Source organism: Lolium rigidum, chromosome 4 (genome assembly GCF_022539505.1).
Source record: "Lolium rigidum isolate FL_2022 chromosome 4, APGP_CSIRO_Lrig_0.1, whole genome shotgun sequence".
Taxonomy (NCBI): Eukaryota; Viridiplantae; Streptophyta; class Magnoliopsida; order Poales; family Poaceae; genus Lolium; species Lolium rigidum.
In genome coordinates this window covers 109,752,857-109,761,487 of record NC_061511.1, presented here as the reverse complement: position 1 = coordinate 109,761,487, position 8,631 = coordinate 109,752,857, and the positions used below count along the sequence as shown (strand labels likewise).

The 8,631-nt window shown below is 39.0% G+C and overlaps 1 long non-coding RNA gene across 4 annotated transcripts; it reads right to left on the bottom strand.

The window, feature by feature from the left end:
* Positions 1 to 4,821: 4,821 nt before the first annotated feature.
* Positions 4,822 to 7,946, bottom strand: LOC124708582. Of its 4 annotated transcripts, none has more exons than XR_007005208.1 (5): positions 7,852 to 7,946; positions 7,459 to 7,574; positions 7,225 to 7,334; positions 6,126 to 6,512; positions 4,822 to 5,972 (listed from the first exon to the last, which is right to left on the bottom strand). It is a non-coding gene; the product is annotated as an uncharacterized LOC124708582 (long non-coding RNA). The 4 variants fall into 4 exon arrangements; XR_007005207.1 differs by having other exon boundaries at positions 4,822 to 5,299; positions 5,841 to 5,972; positions 7,459 to 7,898; XR_007005209.1 differs by having other exon boundaries at positions 6,126 to 6,227; positions 6,304 to 6,512; positions 7,459 to 7,898.
* Positions 7,947 to 8,631: the final 685 nt, after the last annotated feature.

Genomic DNA, 8,631 nt, shown 5'->3' with positions numbered 1-8,631 from the left:
ATGTACTTTGAAAGAAAAAGATTATCCAAGTCAAGTTCTTAGGAGGAAAAGATTGACAAGGGCATATGGTCAAGCGTTGTTTGCTACATCGAAATGAATAATTGGAATGATCCATGTGATAGAATCACATGAGTCTCACATGGCGTAAAGCAACAACACCCACCAATGGCACAAGAAAAAAGATTAGTTAGGAACTAGTGATATGAAAATTTACTCAAATAACTCAATTGTTATTCGAATAATATGGACTAAGATAATATGTTGTGTATAGATGTGATCATGGAACATGATGAATGTGTCTAAATGAGTTTCATAGTCGAAGGACGGTATTGCGGATCCTAAAAATACCGCGGAAATAAAGTGTGCAGAACTGACATGTAAAATGTCTAAAATTCTCTACGTATTTTACTGATTCCAACGATATAACATTTGTCGAAAACCGACGTGTAGAACTTAAGATATGAATTTGACAATACGTGGTTAAAAATTTTAGTGGTGTCTAAAAAGTTATCCGAACAAATTGCTCGGATGGAAAAACTTTCTACATAAAAGTTGTAGAGAAATGTATTACAAAATCAACGCAAAAACTAACATCTAAAACGGAGCTCTAAATCTAAAGATTTGGAATTTTGAAGTTAGACATGAGCTATATGCTAGTACAGAGTACAGACACGAACCGATCGATCGGAACCATCGTGTTGGAAAAGGAAACGTGACAAGTTCTGATTGGCTAAACCTAAAGGAAAAAGTGTGTCTCAAAGTGCAAGTGCAGGTTCAGCTGGTTGATAAAAGTGTTCAGATAAAAACAGGAACACACGTGTAACTGATCTTACAGATTGTTCAACTACAAGATGATACTCCGTACTATCTATCTCAACATTGTCAGGCCATTGTCTTACGATGTTATTTTGTTGGACTAGTATTTGGGTAATGTCGTGTGTCTAGATAGCTAGAGCCAGATGTTGCTATGAACTGAAAAACACACATCACGATCGGAAGAAGCTCACCAACGAGAAAAGGCGTAGTCGCGGGAGAAACGGGCATGGAGAGACTTGGCTCAGTGTTGCTGATGAGGACGTCCTGATGAGTACAGGCTTCAGTTGGCGGCTTCCGGCTCCTCTCCGTTCGGCAGAGACTTCTTCATCCATGCCGCGCTCAGGCAGGCCTCAGATGACGGTGACAATCGTGAGGATGAATACAGACGGTACGGTAATCAACTCGGCCGTCCTCGTCGAAGAACGTCGGGCTGGGAGTCTAGAGAGCATAAGGCATCAGGGTAGGCACATGGTCTAGAGAAAATAAAATAAGAAATAACCAGGGCCTGGGTCCCTTGCTATCCGACGAAAACGACGACGTTGACGCCATGGCCAGTGGGACAACGGCGACACTACCAACAGTGGCAACAATGTGCATCACCATGTCCTAGAGGTAGGCCTTAACTAGGAGCCTCTTCTGGTGCAAGGAAATGTCATAGTGATCACTCTAGACGATGATATTGGGCGATGAACTCTAATTTGGGGTTGATTTTGGCTTGGTTGGTATGGTCTGTACATAGCTAATATGGAGAAAGTGTGAGAACTAAACTGAGGGAGAGGAACTTGGAACACTTGTTAGACATCTCGGTTCGCATTAGTACGGTCCGAGGAGGGACATCGGTGGTTGTATGCCAATGGACGGCATTCGGGGCACCGGTTTGGTTTGGACAATTAAGACAACTAGAAGATACCCCGCGCGGTTGCTGCGGGAATAGTGACACACCACACTATTAAAATGGGCCATAAGCAGAGGTGCATGGACAGATAACTCATGAAAACAAAGTTTGTACTGCTACGTCTTGGTGACTGACACATTACGAAAACATGACTCGTTGTCAGAGTTTATACAGTAAGAAGATGCTATCGAACTGTCTGAATTTGTACAGTGGAAGATACTCAGACTTTCCTCATTATTTTGATATACAATTAATGTTACAGACCGGACCCAACTTCTATTTCAGCTTCTGTTGATGCTGCATCTTCTAACACTGATTCACTGGAATTCCTATTTTGACGGAGAGTGGTCCATTTAGCATTGACATGCAATGATTTTCTACAGAGGAAAAGGAACAAACAGTTCATACAAATATTTAGACGAATTAATTTGATGACAGTTTTGGAGCTGCAGTCTAAGACAAAAAGAAGGTATCAGCTACCAGCTACTTTTAGCGAAACACCACTATATACACATTCGTTTTACTATCACTTAATTGTGGAAGAACGGATAAGCAAGGAGTGGACCATTCAAGCATAAATTTCTCAAACGTTTGCACTTTCCCTTAATGGAAACTCAAGTTTGAAACAATTTTTCTCCGAGCTCGGTAAGTACCTTAAGATTCTAAAATTAATATAAGATACAGGAAACTACACTTGCATATATGAAAATTAAGGCTCGCCTTAGGAAACTGTGGCCTTTGTTTTCACTGATCGACAGAAGCCACAATAATTTTCTTTGAAACAGAAATAATCACAATTATACACTGAAACTCAAACATTGTTTAAGAAAAGAGAATAACAACAAAGAATGCATCTTGGTCCCTTCTAACCTGCAGACATCTAGATATGAAAATTGAATAGAGGATTAAATGGATTAGAACCTTCATCTTGACCATTCATTAAGAATGGAAATTACAAAAGTCATATGAATAAACAATCTTATACAAAATGAATGAACAATTTCAAATACGAACAAAAAGCCAGTGCATATAAGAATATTATTTCCTTGTAGAGTCCACAGAGGCCAAAAGGACAACTATATGAATTAGCATTTCAAACGTACCTTGCCATCTCTGTCTGGATTACCTGCAAAACTCAAAATCACACATCGGTATCCAAGTATAGGGAAAGTAGTATGTTAAGCCAAATGGGATACACAGTAAACAATCAAACATTAACTCCATGAAAGTAAAGACTAAAAGGCTGCTGCGATTGATCAGGAAGGCACCTGGTAGAACACTGCATGTGAGGGTAATGGAGACGTTGATCTGAGTACGAAAACAATCAGCAAAAAATCAAACATAGGGTGGGTTTGTTGCATACATGGAGAGGAAGAAGCAATCATATTTGTTGTGGTAAGGACTAAGGACCGAATGTATCCAAGAAAAGTACGCCATCAGAAACTATACCATCGAATGATGTAGCATGCATGGAATCAGTCAGATATGACTCCATTCCCCTGTCCTGCTTATATATGATAGATATAAAAGCGATGATTCTGCTTGTTCAGGATTATAGGAGGAGGGCGCTGCCCATCGTTGCATCTGCCGGTTTGGGATTATATAATGCGGCGAGAAGGCAAAGGTTCAGTGGAAAGGTTTGAATGTGAAGAGGCGGATGGTGGAGGCAATAAAATAATGGCAGCGTTTCATGCGTAGGGAAAGTGCAGATTGTGGGGAGATGAACGAAGAGACCAAGTGCGCCGTCGTGCATAGCAAGAAGAGGAAGCGTCGATGACCTACGGCTGCGTCGCTGCCCTGATCAAATATGGATCGGCTCAAATGTTTTTGGGTAATTGGACTGCTAGTGGGCTGAAGGATTTCCTGGATTAATGGGTGTCTCGGCCATCCTATGCAGAAAGAAACAACCCTGGAGCGAGTTGGTCGAGAGCGCATCGCATAGGGAAATGAAGGCGACGTGGATGCACGAGGTGGCTGGAAAATGAGGTAGTGGGGGTCTCCTATTTAGAGATTAAAGATAAAATGGAGATTTAATTCCCTGAATGGATTCTCCACTAAATTTGTAATAACTTTCATGTTTATGTTGAGAAGAAACGGTGGCTATAATGGGTGGTAGTGGTCTAGTGGGAGATGAAAGTGCACAGCCATGAACATGTAACGTTCAACTTGTGTACGTGAATATGAGGAAGAAGATGAGCGATGCTCTGCTCGTCTCTGGTGGGCTGACCTGATGGGCTAGAAATTGGGCTTGCTTGGCAGGTTTGGTTGGTTTGGCCATTTTTTCTTATTTTCTTCTTTGTATTTTCTGATCCCTTTTGTTGAACTTATTTCAAACTCTGATTTAATTCAAACATGGTCAAAATATTTTCAGAAAATTTATTTTTGCAAAGTTAAATAGAAAATTTTGGCACAATTATATATTTAAAATAATTTACAATTATCAAAATATGGCATATATGCCTACATGGCTTATTTTATCAAGAAAACTTTTTTATAATTTCAAAACCTTAAAAGAAACAAAAAGTTTTGTTGAAAATATTTTTGTGCCTAAAAGTTTTTTTGTGAAATCACTATTTTGAGAAAAAAAACTTTTAAATGCGACACAAAAGTTTTAATTCCTTTCGGAATTTCAATCAATACAAACAATTCAAACATTTTAATTTATTTATTTTAACATTCCAAAATCTGCAAAATTTTGGGATGTTACAATATACTACGTATATGCTCACAACGAGAAGTATCATGCACTAGTATCATGCATATGACACTAGTTTATGATACCACCTCTATAATGTATAGTATATACTAGATGGACCTCGTGCGTCTTGCCGCACCATTCTCTGTTGTTATCGTTCTATTTTTACGCACTATCATTTATTTTTACGCACCGTCTAATAACCCTAAGTGAATAATGGGGATAACAGGTAATTTTTTGATCTAATTGGACAATCGTACACATGTTTCCATCTCAAGCACAAATACAAAACTATTCCTTTCAAGAGTACACACACAGAAATTATTCAGAACTTTATGCCCATGAGCAATCAGATCACATAGTGTCGGTCCGATTGGATGTTTTAACATGCCAGAATATCCAAAGGAGAAGCCAGTTCATTCCAAGACATTATATTACATGCTCAAAACACCCAGCCCGTGAACAATCATTTATAACTTATAACCCACTGATGTATATGTGTACAAAGTGTTTATCAGTCTGTACACACAATGATAAATAAAGATGAACCAAAATACTGCAATTAATTTTCAAGACCGTAACAAAAGACATAAAAGAAATTGACAATCTCAAGATATTCTGCCTTCTTGAATGAGACCCAAGCTTCTCCGAGCAATTCCTGCACATTTTCAAGGAAAGGATGGGATACCCAGAATGCAATATGCTTGCTAAGAATAATAACCTTGGGAGATAGCTTGGAATGATATGTCATGCGAGAAGAAGGCTATTTTGTGGCTTTGAATATTCGGACATGTCTAGGAGTTCCAATGCACAGAGGAAGATGGCAGATCAAGTGCATCCCCTGTAGTGGCTTGGTCTTCATCAGTAATGCTCAATGCTTGAGATGTATTTTACTGCAACAAAGCTCCTAATCATGGTTGGACTTGCACACAAGATTTTTATCAGTCGTATGAGATCTAATTTAAAATGCTGCATTGCATGCCAGGGAGGGTCCATGGTAGAGTACCAAAAGGAAATACTATAAGTGTACTATAAGTGGCAACATAAAACACATTGTATCGTGAAAATTTGAACAGAAAAATTGACGAACTTATAATTATCTAAATCAAAAGGTTAGTAACATGATTTCAAGCATCCAAATTTAATCAATTAATAGCACCTCCACGACATGCTCTGTTTTGGCATTGCAGAGAGAATCAAGAATACATATCCGCTAAAAAGGAAAAGGCCAACTGATGATTTCCTTTCCCATTTTTTCCCCGAGAGTGGCTTAGCAATTAGCCAAATGTATACAAAATACATGTCTTAACATATAGACAAAAGGGTTGCGGAAGAAAAATAAGCATTCCAGATTGTAATTGACAATGGACAGTTATTTGTTGAAACAGTGCATAATAGGCAAGATATGAGATAATATGAACTTAAAATACTCACCTTCACTATTTCAGCAATTTCGGATTGAAAGGTCCCATCCAATGGTGACCACTATCCATATATGCTCCTGACTTGGCCCAACAAAGAAGACTCCTGATATTTTATCAGGAATTGGATCGTAGGCACTCTCACCTGTCGGAGATGTATTTTTGAGTTCTTAAAGTGTGACGTTAAAGTATTTTGCAAATCCATATGCGCTAATAAGTGTAATGTTGTCAGTTACTGACATATATTAGAAGAGCAGTATGAGTAATCCCAGAAGAGAAAGAAGTATAAGCTTGTTACCTGTAGGAGCACCGCTTAACCAACCACGTCAAGGTGGAGAAGGATGGGGAGAATTACGTGGTAGTACGGAGGTGATGTGAGCAAAGGCCGCGCTGAAAATGCCTATGGCAGAATCAGCTACTAAAGGAACATCTTCAGATGGAGCATACTGCTAGAATCAGATGTTCCATAACCTTACTTCAGCTGCCATGTCGAGAAAAATGATACAAAGAGATTCTCCTGCCCATTACCACCATTCCAATTTCCGAATTCCACCCAAGGAAGATTTCATGTGAGTGCACGCTCCGTCGACGTTAAGAGCTTTCACTACATCAGCCATGCATTCCAAATAACTACAAGAAGGTGCAGTCGATGATTCAAATGTATTACCACCATCCTAATATTTCCCTAGAATAATAAAGGCAGTTAGAATTAGTACTCATATGACCAGTACAAATAAAAATAAAACATGTAATGTCATAATTTGCCCATGGAGCTCGTATTATCAATGGCTTTTTTTACAGAAGACATAATAGTTGGACAGGGCACTACTGCTATTGAGTACTTTTCACCGACGGTTGATAAGTAGCAAAGACTACCAAGCAGAACCATTACGCTATAGCTGGTCTTGTAAAAATTGGTAACCTACATAAACAAATTTTACTAAAAATTGGTAAACCAGTACGCTATTACTCCGCAGAGCACAACTGGATGCATGACTTTATGTCATATAACTCAACATAAAAAAATCTCCAATGCAGTTGTCTTAAAACAAGGTATAAGAATACACTTATAGGTTTCCTGAGACTACCTAACTTGATCTATAGTGAATTTTAATACAGAGCTACATTTAAACTTGGGTTAGCCTGAATTACCTCACACTTCCATTAGAACTTGTGTTAGATAACGTATGCATTATGCTATTTTAGCACATTTTTTCTCATTTAAGTAATTTCCGACTCACAAATCCAATTAGACAGAAACAATAGATTTGCAAGATGGTACCACCACCAAGTGCTGAAATAGATTCTGAACATTGTTAATTCATGCTATACTTAGACTAAATTCCCATCAGAGAGTTATATTACTAACCTATGGACATAAAGATAATAGGTTGTACCTTTGAGGAGCCTTTTCACCTAGCTTCCCTGGGTTACTGCCATTTGGACAGATCTGCCACGAAGATCAACCACACCAAATGTGTCTGCATATGTATTTTTGCAAGTTTACCTAGACAAACAAATGGATTCCATGGATCAAAAAATATATATATATATATATATATATATACTGTAGCCACAAAACATTTATGCAATGTAAGCATTTGTTGATACTATCTGGCATGCGGACTCACCAAATATTTCGCCTAAGTTTTTTTTTACAAAGTGAGTTATCAGTGATGCTAGAAAGTGATTCAGTTAAAGCTAGAAACTTCTGATGCATGTCTGCAGATCAATTGTGATCGATTTCCTACAAAATAGAACATAACCAACAGTATTAAGAACAAGCACAATTTTCCATTGATGCCCTTTCATATATGATGCGAGAATCAAATAGAATGGAGGACAACTACTTAATAAGTTGAAAGAGAACTACAACAGCACTTTCAGACGGTATCACCTCATGAAATGAAAGAGAACTTGGCTATGCCCACAGCAATATCAGTGTCTAACAGAATACATTTTGTGGTAAAAACCAACAGTTCATATATATACACAAAAAATGTAACCAGATGGAGGAATATCACCATCTCTGTCGGAAGGGGAAGAGGTGTTGCCAACCCTCCCTGCGGTCGCACGGAGCTGGGCTAGCGCAAGCGGCCAATGATGGCGCAGAGTCACGACGCAGCTCGCCGGGGAGGAGACGTTGGCCAGCCTTCAGCCTGCCAGTCGTAGTTCTATTTAAATAAGAGTCTCAAAACTGAATAAACAGCATATATCACTAAACTATGACAGCTATAAATATGTGAACTGCTGATTAGACATGCAAGTTAAATTCCGTGTAAAGCAGACATCGCCTTTTACAACTGGTTTGCAAAATCCTGCCATGACAAGATTTACTGAAACACAACCTAAATAAAGATCCCGATCCATAACCGTGACAAATCTTACCATGTTAGATTTACTAAAATATAAAGATGGATAGATAGGTAAATATCCTAATCCATGACCGTGGAATATGAGAGGTAAAATTACTTTGACAGCCACTCCTAAATACATTTTTTTATAGCAGTAGATTCCCAGATTCATCAATTCACCAACCGAAAAGAAGAAAGTATAATCAACCACGAGCTTTTCTATCGGAAAAAGATCCAAAAGGCACAGACCTTGCAAGGAAGACCCTTGATGAGGATGTGTCCAATCTCGTGGATGGCGCTAGCCTGCTGCAGGTAGGTTCTCGCGGGGACAGGCAGACGGCGACCTTGCGCTGCGTCGAACTCGTCGGATCTAGATGGAGAGGGGCCCTTAGAAAAGAGAGGCGGTGGGAGAGCGTCCAACCAGCACAGACATGGCGTTCTTCGCCGTGG